This window comes from Rhinoderma darwinii, chromosome 7 (assembly GCF_050947455.1).
Source record: "Rhinoderma darwinii isolate aRhiDar2 chromosome 7, aRhiDar2.hap1, whole genome shotgun sequence".
Taxonomy (NCBI): Eukaryota; Metazoa; Chordata; class Amphibia; order Anura; family Rhinodermatidae; genus Rhinoderma; species Rhinoderma darwinii.
Genome location: NC_134693.1, coordinates 56,265,287 through 56,288,141, shown reverse-complemented (window position 1 = coordinate 56,288,141; position 22,855 = coordinate 56,265,287). Strand labels below are relative to the sequence as shown.

At 43.9% G+C, this 22,855-nt stretch overlaps 1 protein-coding gene across 6 annotated transcripts in view; it reads left to right on the top strand.

Moving 5' to 3' along the window:
• Positions 1-1,021: 1,021 nt before the first annotated feature.
• GPSM2 (G protein signaling modulator 2) overlaps positions 1,022-22,855 on the top strand; it is a 60,582-nt gene continuing 38,748 nt past the window's right edge. For 2 of the 6 annotated variants that reach the window (XM_075833403.1, XM_075833408.1), the window contains exons 1-4: positions 1,022-1,116; positions 18,557-18,609; positions 19,509-19,581; positions 22,486-22,590. The gene's annotated coding sequence lies outside the window, so the exon portion shown is untranslated. The remainder of the gene's footprint in view (positions 1,117-18,556; positions 18,610-19,508; positions 19,582-22,485; positions 22,591-22,855) is intronic. The other 4 variants (XM_075833407.1, XM_075833404.1, XM_075833406.1 and 1 more) reach the window with 2 other exon arrangements.

Genomic DNA, 22,855 nt, shown 5'->3' with positions numbered 1-22,855 from the left:
CGCTCTTCGGGCTACATGGCAACTTTTGTCGTGTGACACAATGATCGCAAGGTGGCAGTGCGACATCGCAAGTAATGCTTGTAAATCTTGCTGCGCTTCTATATTCGACATGATGCAAGACGCAACAGACACGAAAAAATATATATCTGCTGTATTTAGACTTCATAATGCATCATAAACGTGAATTCATTTTTTGTGTCTTTTGTAAACTCTACATTGCATGCGACTTGCAACCAAATCGCAACCTAAAGCCTTATTCACACGAACGTGTCATTGGAGCGCGCAAGAAATGCAGCGTTCTTCTTGCGATGCAGTTCCATGTGAAAGCCGTCTGCGATTTTTACGCGCGTATTTCATCCGTATGCCATGCATTTTTTACGTCAGCAAAAAAACTGAAGGTTTTTTTCTATTTCCCATCATTTTTTTAGCAACTTTTGTGTGAATCACGGACAGCACACGGATGACGTCCGTGTGCTGCCCATGACTTTCACGCACCCATTGACTGCAATGGGTCCGTGATGCGCAAAAAACGCACAAGAATAGGACATTCAGGGAGTTTCACGCAGCGGGCGTGTAACACAGACGTGAAATACGCTAGTGTGAATAAGACCTAAAATAGTCATGCGACTTCAACACAGCAGAGCGTTGAACACAAGCTGTTTCGATGAAGCCCTATCATTAAACATGCTGATTTCTATGCTGCTCTAGATGTTTGGAGTTCATCTGAAGAATATGAAATAAGGGAAAAAATATAGAAACAAGTTCCCGGGAAAGTGTTCACACGTTATCCCGCCTCCTGTCATATCACCGAGTACCACAGGCGGCGACAACACAGCGCCGCACTTACCGCCACTCTCCAGAGCAACGAGCAGAAGCCGACGGAGACCGCGCCTTCCAATCACAGCGCCTGGATCCGCCCCGACCCCTGTGATTGGCTCGTACAAATGTCGCGCACTCCCCATTCCTTTCTCACGGCGAGACGGCGGTTGATGTTTGAAATGCGGCGAGATGGGGCGCGGCTTGGGCGCTGGGCGTGGCTTCGAGAGAGAGGGTGGCAGCGGGGACAAGTACGGTGGCGAGGGGACCGTGGTACGGTGAGGAGATTACCGGGCAGAGGTGAGTGGCGGCTGCAGGGAATAACTTTTTCTAAAGCTTTCATTGTTTTAGTCTGTTCTTGCAGTGGTTTAGCCCTGTGTATCTTTGGAATGTTTTGGCTGTGTCGTGTATGGTGGGTGGACAAGCTGTGTTGCCCCCTTCATGCCGGAGCGTAGAATAACAAGACGAGGTGGAGTCAGCTTGTCCCCCGGGTGGCAGAGGAGTAATGTAACAACAGCTGGCAGGACTGTGCCCTATGAGCGAGCCTTGAAAGTGTTTCCATTCATCCTGCGGTCTTGTCCCAGTCAGGACTTGTCCTATACGGAATCTCTGGTCAATGAGCGCACAATTCTTTGTTCCAAATGATCGATGATCAGACCCAATTGTGGAAATAATTGCACTTCAGAGCGATCGTATACGACCAATACCTCTCGGAAAATTAATTGGATTTTTCCAGAAAACTAAAATCAATCATTGTTTAGAATTGTGACATTTGACAGTCTTAAGGGGTGATTGCTAATTCTCGGATCACGTGACTGCCCGGTCTGCAGATGATCTGTGGACAATCGATCAGATCCGATCCACTCATTATATCAGTGCTTAGCATTGCTATCTCTTCCTGCACCTGCTGTACATATGTCAGATGCTTTGGGTGCAACAGGCTAACATGTTCGTTGGTGTCAGAAATTGACTAGGGACCTTGAGAGTCAGGTCTAGACATGGCGCCCATACTTGTACTGTTTGCATACAAGGCTATGTGGATCTTTACCTTTCGATGTGAGCTGTCAGAAGATGGGTTTTGGTGGAGGGCTCATGAGCTGGGATAAAGGGGCTGTGACATTCTACCACGAAGCTTTGGGTTAAAACCGCATTGAGGGCAATTGCGTCATATTTCCTAATAAGCAATATGGAAAGGGTCGTCTTGATTTGACAGCCCCTTTAACTCCATGATTTCCAGATCACAGCATGGCAACTTCATTCCCACTGGGTCAGACCTTCTGCGTTGGCCACAAGATCAGTTGAGGTTGTTTTGCTGTAATGCCACGTTTTCTATTGCATCTCACGTATAACCAAATGTCACCTTTTGTAGCTCCAGGTTGTAGCTTTTTATGTAGTGATATGACCTTCGTGTCCGTCATTGTGTGACGTAGGCATAAAACAAGGGTCAGACATGTACAGCTACTAATCGTGGTTATATTAGCACATATTCCTCATACATGGTGGTCATATCATGTAATCGTAAGATTTTACTACACAAGTACGGTCTCGTAGCTCAAATGGCAAATGTTTTCCATCCTGACCTGAAGAGTTCTGTCCCGACCAGCACACCGTAAACCTAAAGCACGTATCATAAGAGAATGGTCACTCTCTGCTTGTTGTCCAGATTGTAAAGTAGTGAAGGTCAAGGCACATAATCCATAGTTACATAGTTAAGGTTGAAGGTCCAAGTCCAACCTATAATCCTACTGTTATAATGTCCTGGCTCAAATACCCACAATATATCTCTCAGACCGGAGCAGGTAAAACTAAATTGGGTATGATCCAACAAATACCCTAAATGACGTATGATCCAACAAATACCCTAAATGACGTATGATCCAACAAATTACCATCCACACCCTCAATGGATTGCGGATTGTCCACTGCATTTTTCTGGGAGAAAGTGTCCATACTGAATGATATTGGACTGTAAGGCTATGTTCACACTGAGTTTTTTGCAGGCGGAATTTCTGCCTCAAAATTCCGTTTGGAACGGCGTTTTTCGCCCGCGGCCATTGAGTGCCGCGGGCATAAAACGCAGCAAAATATGCTTTCTCTGCCTCCCATTGAAGTCAATGGGAGGTCAGAGGCGTAAACGCCGAAGATAGGGCATGTCCCCCGCCTCCCATTGAAATCAACGGGAGGCATTTTCGGGCCGTTTTTGACGAGTTTTGCGGCGCAGTTTCCGCGTCAAAAAACTCAGTGTGAACATAGCCTTAGGGTATGTTCACACACTAGACTAAAAACGTCTGAAAATACGGAGCTGTTTTCAAGGGAAAACCGCTCCTTATTTTCAGACGTTTTTTAAGCCACTCTCGTTTTTTACGCCCGTTTTTGGAGCTTTTTTCAATAGTCTATTAAAACCAGCTCCAAAAACGTCCCAAGAAGTGTCCAGCACTTCTTTTTCGCGGCTGTTTTTTTACACAACTGTTTTTCAAAACGGCCACGTAAAAAAACGGCCCATCGGAACCGAAAATAGGCCGTGTGAACATACCCTTACCAGTGCCGTCTGAGCGGTAAACTTAAAGGGAACCTGTCACCAGCATTTCACCTATTAAACCAGCAATACCTGGTGGTAGTGGGTGAAAAATCATTTCTATATAACCTATAATTATCTTCTTAGTCGGCTCTGTAGCTTTAGTATTTAGCTTTTTAGTGTTCCCACACCGTATGCTAATGAGCAGAAAAGAGTCAGATCTTCATATGAAAAGAGTCATATCTTCATTCCTCAAGTCTTTCCAAGTTTACTTCGCCTCCTTACTTTTGATTGACAGCTCCTCGCCTTCCCCCAGCACACAAAATCTTGCGCTTGTGCATTGATGTCCTCTTCTGGGTTGTGCGCACAAAGGGACACCGCATAATTACGATAAAAGGCGCAAAACGTTTGCAGACCGATATTTACAGTCGGAAGAGGAGTTTAGGAGCGGGGATAACGGCAATGAACTTTTTATAGCAGCGGCCAGAGAGGGATAAGTAAAGTTCAATAGGTGAAATGCTGGTGACAGGTTCCCTTTAACTGTACTTTATATAATCCTACTGTGTTGATCCAGAGGAAGGCAAAAAATCCTATGAAGCAGTTGCCAGAAGATGCTTGTATGCTCATAAAAACCGTTAAAAGCCCTACTGGGGCATTCAGGGTAAATATTTAGAAGAGGGGGACCTGTTTGGGACAAACCTCTGGCAGATCTGTGAGGCCTGATGCACACAAGCGTAAAAACGCCCGTAATTACGGGCCCATAGACTTCTATTGGCCACGGGTGCCTCCCCGTATGCTTATGGGAAGGTACCTGTGCCGTTGAAAAATATAGAACATGTCCTATTTCAGGCCGTAATAACGGCACGGGCAGACCCATAGAAGTCTATGGGGCTCCCGTAATTACGGGTGACTACTTGTGTGCACCCGTAATTACGGGAGCGTTGCTAGGCGACGTCAGGGGGTAGTCACTGTCCAGGGTGCTGAAAGAGTTAAACGATCGTCCGTAACTCTTTCAGCACCCTGGACAGTGACTACCGATCACAATATAGATCAACGTGTAAAAAAAAAAAATAGAAGTACATCCTTACCCAGAACTCCCTGTTTCTTCCTCCAGTCCGGCCTCCCGGGATGATGTTTCAGCCCATGTGACCGCTGCAGCCAATCACAGGCTGCAGCGGTCACATGGATTGCTGCATCATCCAGGGAGGTCGGGCTGGATGTCGAAAGAGGGACGCGTCACCAAGACAACGGCCGGGTAAGTATGAATTTCTTTTACTTTTACTACGGAAAGGGCTGTCCCTTCTCTCTATCCTGCACTGATAGAGAGAAGGGGCTGCCAATTAGTGCAGTGCAATTTTGCAGCGAAAACGTGCCCGTAAATACGGGTGGAATACTGGTCACACCAGACCCGTATTTACGGTGCAATACGAGTCGAATACGTGTGACCAAGGACCCCTTATTTACGGGAGGAAAAAAATACGTTCGTGTGCATGAGGCCTGAGTCTGTATTACATGGACGGCCCTTGATTTCAGAAGGACTCGCTAGCTGAAGAAGGAACAAGAACTTTTAAATCCTGGGACTTAAAGTGCCATGACATCAATGGTGAAATATAACTACCTGAACATCTCACTGGAAGTTATATACAGTATCTTACAAAGGAGAGGATGACACATAGAATCGATTGTGCACTCTCAACGTTTAAACCAAAAATTTTTGACATGTCAGAAGTTTTGATCGGTGGAGGTCTGAGCACTGATCGCTAAAATGAAGCTGCAGAAGATGAGTAAATAAGGTGGCATCCAAATAATAGCCCCAAAGACTAAGATGAGGTAGAAATCATCATGTGCAAAAATAGGAATAATGTGAGGCAACCTGGTTGATAAGAGTACTACAGGGAAAATCCCACGTGTATAGCCATTTCCCACACTAGTGATGCCGCTTTCCTGATATAAGTTCATATATTTTACAAAAGTCAGAACCGTTACACCAGAGCTCTGTGATAGAGCTCAGCGCAGCCATTTCTAGCGAGTGATCGTGCTATAAGTAGCTTTATGGATTTATCCAATGGCTGCCATTTTTAACAGGGGTTTCCCAGGTTAAAGCAAGGTGTGCATGGTGGGGGTGTTGGGGTAAGACTTACGCAGATCACATATTGATGGCTTAGCCTAAAAATAGGCCATCAGTGTTACATTCTGGGATAAACTTTGCCTTTAAGAAGTTTGGTTGCGTACTTTAGCAATGCCAGGAGACGGGTACCCAGTGGACCTGGAAACTTGGTACTGGTGCCTTGGGTTGTTCTATGAATGTCTATTAAAAGTGATTTCCGAATCACTCCAAATTCTACATTGGCTCTTGTAGTCTGCAGTATTGTGGTCTCCTAAGGGAAATAGACACTACTGATGTGGGCGTCTTTCATGCAGTTCTTTTCTGACTGGCAATATCCTTGGTTTGTAGGAATTTCCGGTTTCACGAGGAGTGTACTTCCCATTCTACATGAAGTATAAGCCACAGGGAGTTTAAAACAAGGATGCCCATTAAACTAGTGGGAGCTAAGAACCTCCACTATACAGCTCCTAAAGATGAGAACTGGACTGGCCCGCACAGACATGACCTCAACCCCATTGAAAGCCTTTGGGATGAACTAGAAGGGAAATTGTGATCCAGATCCTTTTTTAAAGGGAATGTGTTGCCAGAAAAACATGTTTTTTTTTTAAAATTTAAACATTTAGTGTGTGGGCGATTAAACATTGTTCAAATTTTTTTTTTTTTTTTGGCACGAGCCAGGAAATATTATAAATTATTTCTAATTTATAATACTACCCATTTTTGGCCACTAGATGGGGCTGTTCCCAAATTGCAGCATTGCAACATTGGGTTAATAGCCCTCGCTCTAGTGAGCTCTCAGCATCCACCCCTCCTTTATCCTGGCTAGTGCCGGGATAAACGAGGGGTTTGAAAGGTTTAACCTCCTACACTGTGTGTCGCCATTTTTTGAGGTAACCCACAGTGTAGTAGGTTTACATACAGTAGTAAACACACACAAACACTAACATACATTGAAATCTCTTACCTGCTCCTGCCGCCGCGGCTCCCTCCGGCCCGTCCGCTCCGTTTGCTGCCGCTGTTCCATGTGCACAAGTCCGGAAGCCGCGACCGGAAGTAGTAATATTACTGTCCGGCCGCGACTTCCGGTCCACAGGAAAATGGCGCCGGACGGCGCCAATTTCGAATAGGACTGTGTGGGAGCGGCGCATGCGCAGTTCCCACACAGACGCCGTACACGGCAGTCAATGGGACGGGAGCCGTTCGCAGTCCCTATGGGACTGTGGCTGCCGTATTCCATGTCTGTGTGTGTCGTTAATCGACACACACAGAAATGGAACAAAAAATGGCAGCCCCCATAGGGAAGAAAAAGTGTAAAAATAAGAAACAGTAAAACACAAACACACAAATGAATATAAACGTTTTTATTAAAGCACTAACATCTTTAACATATAAAAAAATTATTTGCGATGACACTGTTCCTTTAACGTCCGTTCCTGACCTCACAAATGTTCTTCTGGATGAATGGCCAAAAATTCCCACAAACGCACAACAAAATCCTGTAGAAAGTCTTCCCAGAAGAGTGGAAGCTGTTTTAGCTGCAAATAAGTGACTAACTCCATATTAATGCCTTTGGATTTAGAATGGGATGTCATAAAAGCTCCTGTAGGTGTCCCAGTACTTTTTGTCTATATAGTTTAGGAAAAGCTCCTGCCCTATACATTAAACGTAGGCTCTAATGGGTTAACAATGGCATCTGTCGCCCATAGGCTGCCATGATAAACAAAACCTATACGTTTTAACTTTTATGTTTTTGTTTCTTTACTGGACAGTGCGGGATGGAATAGTCTAGTCTATGCTATTCCATAAAGTTTTTTGATGGTACACGGACGTATACCAGCCAGACGGAGGCCAGTAGGATACTTGTTTGGACTCCGTCTGACATTGGAGCCCTATGAACACGTTTAGCATGTACGTCGGGAGGTTTCCAGACGTACACACTAAACGTAAACAAAAAAAAGTTATATGAACAGGACCTAAAGGCCCTTTTACACTGGCCGAGCGATTATCGGGCAGACAAGCGTTTAAATATTGTCTGTGAAATATTATCGTTGTCGGCACCTCTCCTTGTGTAAACAGGGATACGCGCTGCCGACGTGATGATAATGTATGGGGATGATCGTTGTATTGACCGCTCGTCCACATCCATAGCTCCTTGTGACAGGAGCAAACGAGCGCCGATCCAGCAATGTCGCGTTGATAGGCGCTCGCTGTGTCGGTCGACTATCGGTAGGTGTAAGGCCCTGTTCACAATGAGTATTTTGACGAGTTCTTTTGGCGCGGAAACCGCTCCGCAAAAACCAGCCGAAAATGCCTCCTATTAATTTCAATGGGAGGCGAGGGCGGTTTTCTCCCGCGAGTGGTAAAACCGCCTCGCGGGAGAAAGCAGGGACATGCCCTATCTTCGCGCGGTTACGCCTCTGACCTCCCATTGACATCAATGGGAGGCAGAGAAAGCGTATTTCGTTGAGTTTTTTTTGCCTGTAGCACTCAATGGGCGTGAGCGGAAATTTGAGGCAGAATTTTCCTCCTGCAAAAAAACTCTGTGTGAACACAGCCTAAAAGGTGGACCCAGGCAGTTACCCCCAGCCCCTCCTGCAGAGGCAGAAAGGTTATCATTCATGAATTCTGACCATCTTTATTATTTGCATTGATAAATGTATTATTATTCGTAAGCCATAAGGTGAGATTGTATCCTTACTATGTTGCTTCATTCATGCTGTGTTTAGTTTATTGGATGGCAGGCAGCGATTTATTTAGGTTGGCTATGAAGTCACGGCTCATTTATCTCGCACTTCTTATTCCGCTGTGTTTATAGCTCATGCCTTAAACTTCAATGTCAGAGGCTTTTATGAATAGACATGAGATCATCTATTATGTTACGATAGGGATGTAACCTTTGAGAAGTACAGCAGAGCTAAACGCGCTTTTTATGCAGTTTCATTGTATTCGAATGGCACTCCTTAAACCGCAGCTCGCTAGTGATTACTGTAGACTTGCATGTGTTGGGATCTGTTTTATTGGTATAGTCTAGTCAGAAAATCTACCTGTACATGAGTAGAAAGTTTTGTATGTTTGGCGCACTGCTCGGTGAATGGAGGAGGACACGGGAGTGACCACTTCAGAGCTGCATGTTCCTGGGCAGATCCAAAGTTGTCACTCACATGAAGCACATTGCACCTCCTGTCTGTCACTGAGAGGCAGATGGCGTCCGGGACCAAGTGTTTCAACATGGATGGATAAGTTAGTGTTTATCTAGTTTTTGTTTTATGGAGTACACCAGGGTCATTTGGGTCCATACAATGTAACCTATGATAAAGCAGAACAGGGCAGGAGCATAGGCAGCAATTATTGTCTGAGGGCAGCATATGCTGGAAGGAAAGATGCTGAGCTCAGGGATATACTAGTCCTTCTCAATGAATTTGAATCTCATATATTCTATAGATTCATTACACACAGAGTGATCCATTTCCAGCAGTTTTTTCTTTTAATGTTGATGATTATGGTAACAGTTAATGAAAACCCAAAATTTAGTGTCTCAAAAATTAGAATATTATATAAGCCCAATTTCAAGAATGATTTTTAATACCAAAATGTAGGCCTACTGAAAAGTATGTCCAGTATATGCCCTGAATACTTGGTCGGGGGTCCCATGAATTACTGCATCAATGCGGCGTGGCATGGAGGCGATCAGCCTGTGGCACTGCTGAGGGGTTATGGAAACCCAGGTTGCTTTTATAGCGGCCTTCAACTCGCCTGCATTGTTGGGTCTGGTGTCTCATCTTCCTCTTGACAATACTCCATAGATTCTCTATGGGGTTTAGGTCAGGCGAGTTTGCTGGCCAATCAAGTGCAGTGATACTGTGGTTATTACACCAGGTATTGGTACTTTTGGCAGTGTGGGCAGGTGCCAAGTCCTGCTGGAAAATGAAATCAGCATCTCCATAAAGCTTGTCAGCAGAGGAAAGCATGAAGTGCTCGAAGATTTCCTGGTAGACGGCTGCGCTGACTCTGGACTTGATATAACGCGTCGCACGGACCTATATTAGTCTATGGTGCAGTGCAGACAGTTGCGTGATTTTTCGGCAGCATGGGTCCGCTGCGAAAAAGTCACGACATGTCCGTTCTTTGGGCGTTTTTCGCGCATCACGCACCTATTGAACTCAATGGGTGCGTGAAAATTACGCGCACCACACGGAAGCCCTTGCGTGCGAACAGCGTGATTCGTGCAACAGCTGTGAAAAGGATGAATGAAAACAGAAAAGCACCACGTGCTTTTCTGTTTACAAACATCCAAACGGAGTGTCATAATGATGGCGGCTGCGCGAAAAGCACGCAGCCGCACATCATACGGGGCTGACACACGGAGCTGTCAAGTGCCTTTTGCGCGCGCAAAGCGCACTCGCTCGTGTAAATCCGGCCTTAAGATAAGTGTCGAGGGCAGCGTAATATCAAGAAAAAAACACACCCTAAAAACAGTTGGCCATTCACATTAGCTCTAGAAACCTTTTCATGCTCCACCAACAACACCACGCACATGTCATTGCAGACGACAAGGGTTGTTAGCCAGCGATTTATATTGCTCGATTTCGCTTAGGCTGGGTATCCACATAGCGTATAAGCTGCGGAAATCCTGCAGCATTTACAGTAGCCGCAAAAGTGGATGAGATTTAGAAAATCTCATGCCCATTCTGCGGGAAAAAAACTTGGGGTATGTTCACACGCAGTGACCAAAAATGTCTGAAAATACTGAGCTTTTTTCAGGCGAAAACATCTCCTGATTTTCAGACGTTTTTTTAACAACTCACGTTTTTCGCAGCGTTTTTTACGGCCGTTTTTGGAGCTGTTTTTCAATGGATTCAATGAAAAACGCTTCCGAAAACGTCCAAGAAGTGTCCTGCACTTCTTTTGACGAGCCGTCATTTTACACGCCGTATTTTGACAGTGACACGTAAAATAAAGGCTCGTGGGAACAGAACATAGTAATTCCCATTGAAAGCAATGGGCAGATATTTGTAGGCGTATTAGGGGTGTTTTTTCAGGCGTAATTCGAGGCGTAAAACACGAATTACGTCTGTAAATAGGCCGTGTGAACATACCCATATGCTGTATTTTTGTTGATTTCTATTGTGGCTTTTCACCATGGTGATGAAAAATGACATGGTGATGCAAAATCCGGAACAGAAAGCTAAGTGTTGCGACAATTGCAGGTTAATCACAGCGATTACGCCGAAAAAATCGCAACTCCGAAAAGGGATGAAAAAAAATCATACTTGCCCATAACGCCCTACTTCTTCCTGCAGTCCGGCCTCCTGGGATGACGTTTCATCCCAAGTGACCTCTTCAGCCGATCATAGGCTGCAGCGTCACATGGCATGCAACGTCATCGTAGGAGACTGAAGCGGACATCACAGGAGGGAGGGGGTAAGTATGAGTGCTTTTTTGACGCAGCGGGAATTCTGTCTGAAAAACCGCACCATTTTTCGGACGAAAGGTGCTGCGGATTCCAGGTCTGATACGCTGCGTGATTTTTACGCAGCGTATTGGACCTGTGGGAACATCGGCCTTAAACCCTTTAAGTGAGAGGTTGAACTTGATGAACCTGTGTCTTTTTTTTTTCAACCTATCAGACTAAATTGGTCATTTTTTCTGGTTACTATCTAAGGCCCCATGCACACGACCGTGTTTTTGCGTCCGCAATTCCCCCGCAAATCCACGGGAGAATTGCGGACCCATTCATTTCTATGGGCCCATACACACTATCCGTGTTTTCACGGGTCTCCGCATGTCCGCAAATCCGTGCCGCAGAAACTCAGGACATGTCTTATTACGGGCCGCAAATTCGATGCGGACATGCCAATAGAAGTCAATGGGCCCGTGGAAATTGCGGATACACCTCCGTGTGTCATCCGCAGTTTGCGGATTTGCGGAAATGTTGCTAGGCGACGACCGGGAATGAGTTCTGTCGTCATCCTGTTTTACCTAGGCTTTTTTTTTTTCATCCGCATTTTGCGGATTACATACGGATGAACTGCGGAGGACATTTCACGGAACACGGTCCTGGAATTTGCGGACCAGAAAAACACTACGGTCGTGTGCATGAGGCCTAATGTGTATGAGCAGCTTTAGATCACGACTCTGACAAAAAATGTGAAATACAGAACTGTTCATTGTATTCCCTCTTATTAGCCAGTGTCCCAATAGTGACAAGTATTGAAATGCTGGTCAGATCTGGGGGCAAAACGGCATTGCTGGCAAGCTGTAAACAGGGCTGGACAATTCCCAAATGCAGGGTCCTGTTTACCCAGAAATTTGGAGTGGGAGCCTTAGGCTATGTTCACACGGAGTATTTTGGGGGAGGAATATCTGCCTCAAAGTTCCAAACGGAATTTTGAGGCAGATATTCCTCCCCCAAAATACTCCGTGTGAACAGCAATTATCGCGCCGTTTTTCGCCCGCGGCCATTGAGCGCCGCGGGCATAAAACAGCGAGATATACGCTTTCTCCTGCCTCCCATTGAAGTCAATGGGAGGTCGGAGGCGGAAGCGCCCGAAGATAGGGCATGTCGCTTCTTTTTCCCGCGAGGCAGTTTTACTGCTCGCGGGAAAAAGACGCCGACGCCTCCCATTGAAATCAATGGGAGGCGTTCTCGGGCCGTTTCTGCCGAGTTTTGCGACGCGGTTTCCGCGTCAAAAAACTCGGCAAAAGACCCCGTGTGAACATAGCCTAACATTGGTATTTATGTTGATGTGTTGTATTGTGTAAGTCAAGAAAACATTCATCCAGATCTAAGATTTACCAGCCAGGTATACACGACTCTAGTACGTAGAGCTAGCTGTCGTTTCTGGCCATTAACTTGTTCTCTGGTATTACCACAATGCTTCTGGACATAGTGCTATGGATTCACTTTTCCAGCTTTTATTATGATCTCTTGCTATTTACTCTAAGCGATCACAGCCGATCAGGCCTCATGTCCACTTCAGTGCTTTTCTGCAGTGTGCAGTCTGTGTTTTTAACGGATAGCACGCTGACCCATTCATTTGTATATGGCCATGCACACGTCCGTTATTTTCACGGATCCGCATATTCTAGAACAGGTCCTACTCCTGTCCGTTTTTGCGGATCAGTCTCGACCATTCTATTCATTGATCCGTTAAAACTACGGACCGCACACGGAAGCCATGATTTGTGTTTCCGTGATTTGCGGCCGTATAAAGCGCCACGGATGTGTGCTTGAGGCTTTATAGACTATACATTGCCTTTCCGTTTTGTTTTTTAGCATAGCTCACCTGGATTATTTTTTTTAATGATATTGTTCTATAGCCCATCCCATGATCTGACTACACGGCTTTGATATTCAAGGCCTGTAAGACTGGTTTAAGGGCGATGACTTTTGCTAATGTTGACTTGTTTACAGTTTCTGTTGGTAAAAATCATCTGCAAATATTTCTAAGGCTATGTTCACACAGAGTATTTTGGAGGAGGAATATCTGCCTCAAAATTCCGTTTGGAACTTTGAGGCAGATTTTCCTCTCCCTGCACGCCGTTTTTCGCGCCGTTTTTCGCCCGGGTCCATTGAGTGCCGCGGGCATAAAACACCGCGAAATACGCTTTCTCTGCCTCCCATTGAAGTCAATGGGAGGTCAGAGGCGTAAACGCCCGAAGATAGGGCATGTCGCTTCTTTTTCCTGCGAGGCAGTTTTACTGCTCGCGGGAAAAAGACCCCGACGCATCCCATTTAAATAAATGGGAGGCGTTTTCGGGCCTTTTTTGCCAAGTTTTGCGACACGGTTTCCGCGACAAAAAACTCGGCAAAATACTCCGTGTGAACATAGCCTAAGGGTATGTTCACACGCAGTGACCAAAAACGTCTGAAAATACGGAGCTGGTTTCAGGCGAAAACAGCTCCTGATTTTCAGACGTTTTTGTAGCAACTAGCGTTTTTCGCGGTGTATTTTACAGCCGTTATTGGAGCTGTTTTTCTATGGAGTCAATGAAAAACGCCTCCAAAAACATCCCCAACAAGTGACATGCACTTCTTTTTTGCGGGTGTCTTTTTACGGGCCGTATTTTGACAGCGACGCGTAAAATTAAGGCTCGTGGGAATAGAACACCGTAAAACCCATTGAAAGCAATGGGCAGATGTTTGTAGGCATAGTAGGGGCGTTTTTTCCAGGCGTAATTCGAGGTGTAAAACGCCCGAATTACCTCTGAAAACACTGCGTGTGAACATACCCTCAGGCTCTGTTCATATTTGTGTCATGTTTTTACAGGGTTCATGATCGATATGAAAGATCCGTTTTTTATCAGATCTTAATGGATCCCATTGACTTAAAGTAAGGGTATGTTCACACGTCTTAACAAATTACATCTGAAATTACAGAGCTGTTTTCAGACGTTCGAGTCAATGAAAAACGGCTCCAATAACGTCCCAAGAAGTGTCCTGCACTTCTTTGACGCGGGCGTCTTTTTACGCGCCGTCTTTTGACAGCGCCACGTAAAATTACACCTTGTATGAACAGAACATCGTAAAACCCATTGCAAGCAATGGGCAGATGTTTTCAGGTGTAATGGAGCCGTCTTTTCAGGCGTAATTCGAGGCGTAAAACTCCCGAATTACGTCTGAAAATAGGCCGTATGAACATACCCGAACTGTCATTTCATAAAACTTTTGACCTGTCCAGAAGTTTTGATTTATTGGGGGTCAGGGTGCTGAGACCCCCACCAATTGCTAAAACGAAGGGGCAGAAGCGCTCCGCCGGGCGCAGTCTTCAGCTGTATTGATATAACTCCGTCTCTTCTCAGAAAGACGGAGTTAGCTAAATTCTAGCTCGGAGCCTAGGTGAGCCAAAATGATACAATTACAGCTTAAGGCCCAGCTCACACTGAGTTTTTTTTAACGCTGATTTTGATGCGGAAACCGTGTCGGAATCAGCGGCCGAAAAAAACACCTCCCATTGATTTCCGGAGGTGCTCTTTCTTGCCATGGTTCTGCCTCTGACCCTCATTGAAATCAATGGGAGGCAGAGAGCTTTTTTTTGCTGCATTTTTTTTGTCCGCGGTGCTCGCGGCAAGAATTTGCAGGCAGGTCAAAATCTGCCTGCAAAAAATCTCCATGTGAACAGGGCCTAAGGGGCACTCAGCTAAGCGCTCCTGCCCCTTTTGTTTTAGCGATCGGTGGGGGGCTCCGCAACCGGACCCCACCGAATTGTGGGTGTGGTTATTTTCAAATTGTTGCCTCCCCCAAGAAAAACATGTAAAAGTTAATTAATAATTTATATATACCCCAGAGTGGTTCTATTATAAAATGACTCACGAAAAAAACGGACCACATACATCTACACCAACGGAAAAATAAGAAATGTATGGCTCTTGGAATGTGGCAACATAAAAACTACCATGAAATGTGCTTTTGTTGTGCAAAGTAGTAAAACAAAAAAAACTATACATATTTGAAGGGATTGCGTTTTGTTTGTTTTTCTATTCCCCGCCAAAAATGTTAATCTTTTTAATACATTAGATGTACGCCACAATGGTGCCATTAAAAAATACAACTCTTCCTACAAAAAATCACAGGCCTTAATATGGCTACGTCAGCAGAAAAATTAAAAAGTTATGGCTGTCGAAACACAGTGATAAAAATTAGTCGCTGCATCCTAATGGTTCAAAATAGCTGCGACCTGAAGGGGTTAACCCGTTAGTGACCGGCCCATCGTGTTTCTACGTCGGTCACTAACGGGCCTTATTCCGATGCCATAGACTTTTTACGTTGCGGCATCGGAATAAGTAAACAGAGCAGGGAACTGTCACATCTCCCTGCTCTCAGCTGCTAGAGGCAGCTGAGGGCTGGGAGCGTCCCTGCTCTGCTGTGTGAGATCGATATTAGTATCGATCTCACACGTTTAACCCTTCAGATGCAGTGCTCAATAGCGAGCACCGCATCTGAGTGGTTTTGGAGAGAGGGAGGGAGCTCCCTCTCTCTCCCACCGACACCCGGCGATACGATCGCCGAGTGTCTGTGTCTCTAATGGCAGCCGGGGGTCTAATAAAGGCCCCCAGGCTGCCTGGAGTGAATGCCTGCTAGATCATGCCGCAGGCATGACCTAGCAGATGCCTGTCCGTGTTAAACGGCCAGGCAGTAATACACTGCAATACAAAAGTATTGCAGTGTATTATAAATGCGATCGCAGAATCGCATATTATAGTCCCCTAGTGGGACTAGTAAAAAAGTGAAAAAAAAGTTTAATAAAGTTAATTTAAAAAAAATGTGAAAAAAAATGAAAAACCCAGCTTTTCCCCTTACAAAATGCTTTACTATTAAAAAAACTAAAAGTTAAAAAGTTACACATATTTGGTATCGCCGCGTCCGTAACGACCCCGACTATAAAGCTATTACATTATTTAACCCGCACGGTGAACGGCGTAAAAAAATTAATGAAAAACTATGGAAAAATTGCTGTTTTCTGTGAATCCTGACTTTACAAAAATTTGATAAAAAGTGATCAAAAAGTCGCATCTACTCCAAAATGGTACCAATAAAAACTACAAGTCTTCCCGCAAAAAAAAAGCCCTCATACAACCGCATCGGCGAAAAAATAAAAACGTTACGGCTCTTCAAATATGGAGACAAAAACAAATAATTTTGAAAAAAAAAGCGTATTTACTGTGTAAAAGTAATAAAACATACAAAAACTATACAAATTTGGTATCGTTGCAATTGTAACAACCCGCTGAATAAAGTTATTGTGTTATTTATACCACACGGTAAATGGCGTAGATTTAGGACGCAAAAAAGAGGGGCGAAATTTATTTTTTTCTATTCTCCCTCCCCCCCAAAAAAAGTTAATAAAAGCTAATCAATAAATAATATGTACCTAAAAATGGTGATATTGAAAAATACAACTTGTCCCACAAAAAACAAGACCTTATACAGCTATGTCGACGCAAAAATAAAAACGTTATAGCTCTTGGAATGCGACGATTGAAAAACGTAAAAAATAGCTTGGTCATTAAAGGTAATGTGTTGCCAGAAAAACATGTTTTTTTTTTTTTAATTAAACATTTAGTGTGTAGGTGATTAAACATTGTTCACATTTTTTTTATTTTTTTCACGAGTCAGGAAATATAAATTAATTCTAATTTATAATATTTCCCATTGCTGGTCACTAGATGGAGCTATTCCCAAAATTGCAGCATTACAAAATTGGGTAAAAAGCCCTCGCTCTAGTGAGCTCTCAGCACCCCCCCCTCCTTTATCCTGGCTAGTGCCGGGATAAACGAGGGGTTTGAACGGTCTAACCTCCTACACTGTGTGTCGCCATTTTTTGAGCTAACACACAGTGTAGTAGGTTTACATACAGTAGTAAACACACACGAACATACATTGAAATCTCTTACCTGCTCCTGCCGCCGCGGCTCCCTCCGGCCCGTCCGCTCCGTCTGCTGCCGCTGGTCCAAGTGCACAAGTCCGGAAGCCGCGACTGGAAGTAGTAATATTACTGTCCGGCCGCGACTTCCGGTCCACAGGAAAATGGCGCCGGGCAGCGCCAATTTCAAGTTGGACTGTGTGGGAGCGGCGCATGCGCAGTTCCCACACAGACGGCGTACACAGAAGTGGATGGGACGGGACCCGTTCGCAGTCTCTATGGGACTGTGGCTGCCGTATTCCATGTCTGTATGTGTCGTTAATCGACACATACAGAAATGGAACAAAAAATGGCAGCCCCCATAGAGAAGAAAATGTGTAAAAATAAGAAAAAGTAAAACACAAACACACAAATAAATATAAACGTTTTTAATAAAGCACTAACATCTTTAACATATTAAAAAAAAATTTGTGATGACACTGTTCCTTTAAGGTCCAAAATAGGCTGGTCATTAAGGGGTTAAAAATCATGAGAACGCCCACACTCTGCTTTTTTTCTTTAGTACTAATCATTAGAAGACCATTTACATTACCCGACCAAAAGATAATGAGCCACGATAACCATAAATATTTTAAGCTGTACTGTGTAAACAGCGCAACAATCGGCTCGTTCATCAGCTGATCGTATCGTTTGAAATGCTCAAAATATTATCGTTGGCCGCAGCACATCTCTGCCGATTTTGAAAGAACTGTATGGGGTCGAGCGATCGGAGTAACGAGCAATTGTCCTCATACTAGCTCCTTGTGAAAGGAGCAAACGAGCGCCGATCAACAAACGGTCTTGTTGATCGGCGATTGTTGCTCCAGCCAAAATAAGCTGGTTTAAAAATACCTTTAGGCTGTGTTCATATCTGCTTTGGAGGCTTCGTTAGGGGCTTCCGTCAAAGATCCGGCCGAAAATACCAAAAAACAATAGCGCATATATAGCACTATTGTTTCCGGTAAAACCACAGAAACCCGACAGAACTCATTAAACTCAATGGCTTCCATCTTGTGCTGATGGTGTTTGTCACGCTTCCAATATCTGCATTGTTCTGCTCCTCTGACGGAGCAGAACAACGGAAACGCCAACACAGGTGTGAACAGGCCCTTAACGAGTGACTGCACGATCACAAAACATAGAGATGTATCAGAAGTTTTGATCGGTGGGGGTCAAGGTTCTAAGACCACCACCATCGCTGAAACTGAAGTGCAGAAGTGTTAAGCTGAGATCTCTGCACCTTCAGCTGTGCTTGAAGCTCTTCGTTGGGCTGAAGACGGCTCATGGACGTTCTATTTGTGCCTATTACGGGGAGAGACGATCAGACGAAGGTGCGGAGCGCTCTGCTGAGCACTTTCTTCTCAGCGATGGAGGGGGTCTTAGCACCCGGACCCCCACTGATCAAAACTTCTGATATGTCTCTATGACATACCAAGTTTTATGAAAGTACAGTTACTATTTATTAATGATCCTCAATGTATTCATCATTACCAGTCATTAACACACATTAACACTGGTGGATTCTCATTCGATATATTTATAACTTCTGATAAATGGTCCAACATTGGCTGCCGGCAGGTACAAACTGTATACTCTTTCAAGGTAGCTCTTCCTGGGTCGGAAAGGGGTGAAAAATAACGTCTATAATTTGCCATTTTGCCAACTAAATGTATGATGTTAAGTATCTTCATTTATCTTTTTATTTTTTTTATTAAGGCCATTCTACAATCTGAAGAGGAATAAACCGGATAGAAATTTCCATTGTCCAGGTACGAACTTCCCATTCTTACAGCGCTAGTAGTGCTGCCTACATATTGTCTTCACTCGCATCAGTCACCGTCCCCAGTGGGGCTCACAGTATAATCTGAAAAACACGCTCCGCAATTAATTTAGTCGGAAGCAAGTTGCCTTTTTCAGTGTCTGGTGTGGATTTTTTTTTTTTGTTTTCTTTTGGCGTGTCGGAGGAATACGAGAACCCAGTGGAAACAAGCACTCAGTACACACACACACACACACACACACGTACATAAGTATGATGCTAGGAGCCCGGCTCCCTGCACTGTGTTCCGTCCGGGACTTGCGGCCGAAATACGTCCGTCAATTACGGACGTAATTAGTGTGTGTGCACATACCCTCACTGTAGATAAGTTATAATTGTTGATTCTGGGAATACCACTTAAAACACTGATTTGATTGATTTTTGTGTTTACCTGCTTTTCCTTGGCTATGATTCATTGCTGCTTGAATTTGGTTGTGGTGCCTTTTTTAGTTCTTTGCTTGTAAATTCATTGCAAGTTTGATTATTTTGTAACTGAAATGAACATGGAGGATTTTACATTTGGCAAAAATAATATGGAACAATACCTTTATATTAGGACATTTGTAAGATGGAGGAGTGCACTACAGAGGAGAGGATTTACATTAAAAAAAAAAACACATGGGAATTGGTAGGTATAGGCCACATTTTAGGGATTCCTTAGGGCCCCTAACTTCATATGTTGGGTAGACTTCTATCTAAATGAGGACGAAACAGATAATGTAATAAATAAAAAATGTAAGGTTCATATTTTATACTGGATTTACAGTACAGTTTTCTCAAAAAGAAGAAAAAAGTCAAATCATTAAACTGAATGCATACAATTTCTGATTCACTTTTATTACAATGAAGGAACCCCTGAAAAAAAATGTTCCCGTCTCAGAGAACGTCTTCAAATGACAATTTGAGCAGACAGAAACTACAGGTATATTAATGTGAAAATAAATGAATAGTCATGTTTACTAAACAATATAACACACTAGTAAAACTGGGCAAACCAAATAATGCGGGCAGACGGTCAGACCAACATCACCCATACAGACCTCTCCTCTCCCTATGTGGAGGCTGTAGAAAAGGGCAGGCATAGGATCGTGCACAGCAATTTACTTGAATGCACCTTTGTCACACGCCACAGTGCCTCCTGTGCATCTTTGTATGTTAACCCTTTCAAATCCTATTGCACTGACTTGAATGACTCATATCACAGTGGGGTGTTATTTTCATGTGATTAGGGGTATAGCGAAATATTTTTCTCAGTTTATTAAACAGTCCCTCCAGTCTCATGACAAAATTTTATATGTGATGGGGTATTATCAGTAATATTACCTGTGCCCTTCAGTTGCCCCCCTCTGCCGTGGCTCCACTGGTTTAGGGTCCCCTCTGTTTTGTGTCAAAATGGCCATGGCGCTACTTGGAATGACTGTAGGACACTCCCTGTGTTTACAGATTGGACAGAACTGCTCACGTGAGCAGCTCTATAGTCTAAGACGTATTGCAGCCATTTTGGGACCACACAGAAGGGACACTAAAATGACGGATCTACAGCGGAGGGGAGCACGTTTAGGGCACCAAGTAATATTTCTTAATCTACCCTATTTGATATGTTGTCCCAAGACTGGAGGGGCGATACAGGTTTTTGTTTTTTTTCTTTTTATTATTTAGAAGAAGGCTGTTTGTTTGTTTGTGTGTATATGTATGTATGTGTATATATATATATATATATATATATATATATATGTGTGTCATTTAAATGTAATAGTACATACGCTAAAAAATATTTAGTTACGTGTGTGTGTGTGTGTGTGTGTGTGTGTATATATGTAGTATCCGATTCCATGAACCATAAAACTCCACGACAGTAAATATGTTTCCAAATTATACAAACCCACTATTATCTGATTGCTAGTAATATGTTGGTGCTTCCAACTGAAGCAATCTATCAATGATTAAAGAGAACCTATCCTCTGCCCAAAAACTGCAACTGACAACTCCGTTAGATTGCAGGCGCCTCCTAGATTCTGACAATGTTTTTATATATTTTTTCTTCTAGCCCCCACCATTCCTGAGATATTGGTGCTGTTAGTATTGGTGCCGATATACAAATGAAGCCTTTGACTGTCAAGTGCGTGTGTGTGTGTGGGGGGGGGGGGGGGTGTATCACCAGTCACTTGATAAGGGGTAGCCACCCACTTGACATTCAAAGGCCTCATTTACATATCAGACACCATAATTAACGGCCCTGATATCTCTGGAACGGTGGGGGCTAGAAGAAAAAATAAAAAGCAGCAGAATCTGTGAGGCGCCTGCAATCTAAAGGCAGGCACGGAGAAATTATCGGGCAGACAATCGTTCATAGAATGCTCGTTGCCGATAATTGTCTTGTGTATACAGGGCAACGATCAGCAGATGAACGACCAAACTGCTTGTTCATCTGCTGATCGTATCGTTTGAAAAAAACTGAACTATTTTCATTGTCAGCAGCACGTCTCCCTGTGTAAACAGGGAGACGTGCTGCCGTCATGTTGATAATGTATGGGGACGAGCGATCTGAGTAACGACTATTCATCCGCAGACATTGCTCCTTGTGACAGGAGCAAACGAGTGCAGACCAACGAGCTGTCTCATTGATCTGCGCTTGCTGCACCGATGGTCGGTATAATGGGGGCTCAACTGAGAGGTCAGCTGCAGTTTTTTGGTCATGTGACCGGTCCTCTTTAAAAAGGCTCTGTCACCAGATTATAAGTGCCCTATCTCCTACATAATGTGATTGGCGCTGTAATGTAGATAACAACAGTTGTTTTTATTTAGAAAAACAATCTATTTTTACCACAGTATTAGTGATTTTAGCTTTATGCTAATGAGTTTCTTAATGCCCAAGTGGACGTGTTTTTACTTTAGACCAAGTGGGCGTTGTACAGAGGAGTGTATGACGCTGACCAATCAGCGTCATGCACTTCTCTCCATTCATTTACTCAGCGCATAGGGATCCTGCCAGATCCCTATGTGCTGTCTTATACTGGCACATTAACGTTACTGAAGTGTTTAGACAGTGAATAGACATTCCTTCCAGCCAGGACGGGATGTCTATTCACAATCCCGACACTTCGGTAACGTTTCTGTGGTACCTACAGCAGAGCAAGCGTAATCTCGTGAGATCACGCTGTAAATGACAGGTTACAGCGAGATTACACTTTGCTCTGCTGTAAGTACCACAGAAACGTTACTGAAGTGTCGGGATTGTGAATAGACATCCCATCCTGGCTGGAAGGAATGTCTAGTCACGGTCTAAACACTTCAGTAACGTTAATGTGTTAGTATAAGACAGCACATCGTGATCTAGCAGGATCTCTATGCGCTGACTAAATGAATGGAGAGAAGTGTGTAACACTGATTGGTCACGAATTGGTCAGCGTCATACACTCCTGTACAACGCCCACTTGGTCTAAAGTAAAAGCACGCCCAGTAGTAAAAATAGATAGTTTTTCTAAATAAAAAGCAGTACTGTTACTTACATTATAGAGCCCATCTCCTTATGTAGGAGATAGGGCACTTATAATGTGGTGACAGAGTCTCTTTAAAGACTTCTATGGCTGCCGCACTACATCTCCATACAACTTGGCAGTACTTGGTATTGCAGCGCAGTTATTCAAGCGAATGGGGCTGAGCTGGATTACTAGACACCGCCATGGACAAGGGTGGCACTGTAAGGCCCTTTTTTTTTTTTTTTCTTTGTCTGCCGTATAAAATAGAGCAGTCAACTGCGTTATTCCATATAGAGGTATCCAGTAAAACGTAATATCACGCGGTATATGTTTTTTTACACTGAAAGCCGATGGCCGATGTATAGCTCAGACGGAAACTACAAACGCAGTGTGAAAAGGACCTTATCTTTGATGCCCCAATAAACTTCTATTTACTCATCCGTGCAGCTAAGGTAACTATTCGCAAAGCTGAGGGATATGTTTACGGTGACAGGTAGATGAAAAAAACATCTCCACAATGTTTTTCAAGAAGAAACTGTAAGCCGTTATGTAAAATTGTGAAGTGCAGCAGACAGATGGCAATAACTGACTAATAAAGCAGATGCCCCAGCATGAAATAGATTGTCAGACAATGTTGGACTACTTTTATACTTGGTAAAACATTGTGTGCCGAACTGTGATGTAATACAGTATCCTTTAATATATGAAAACAAATCC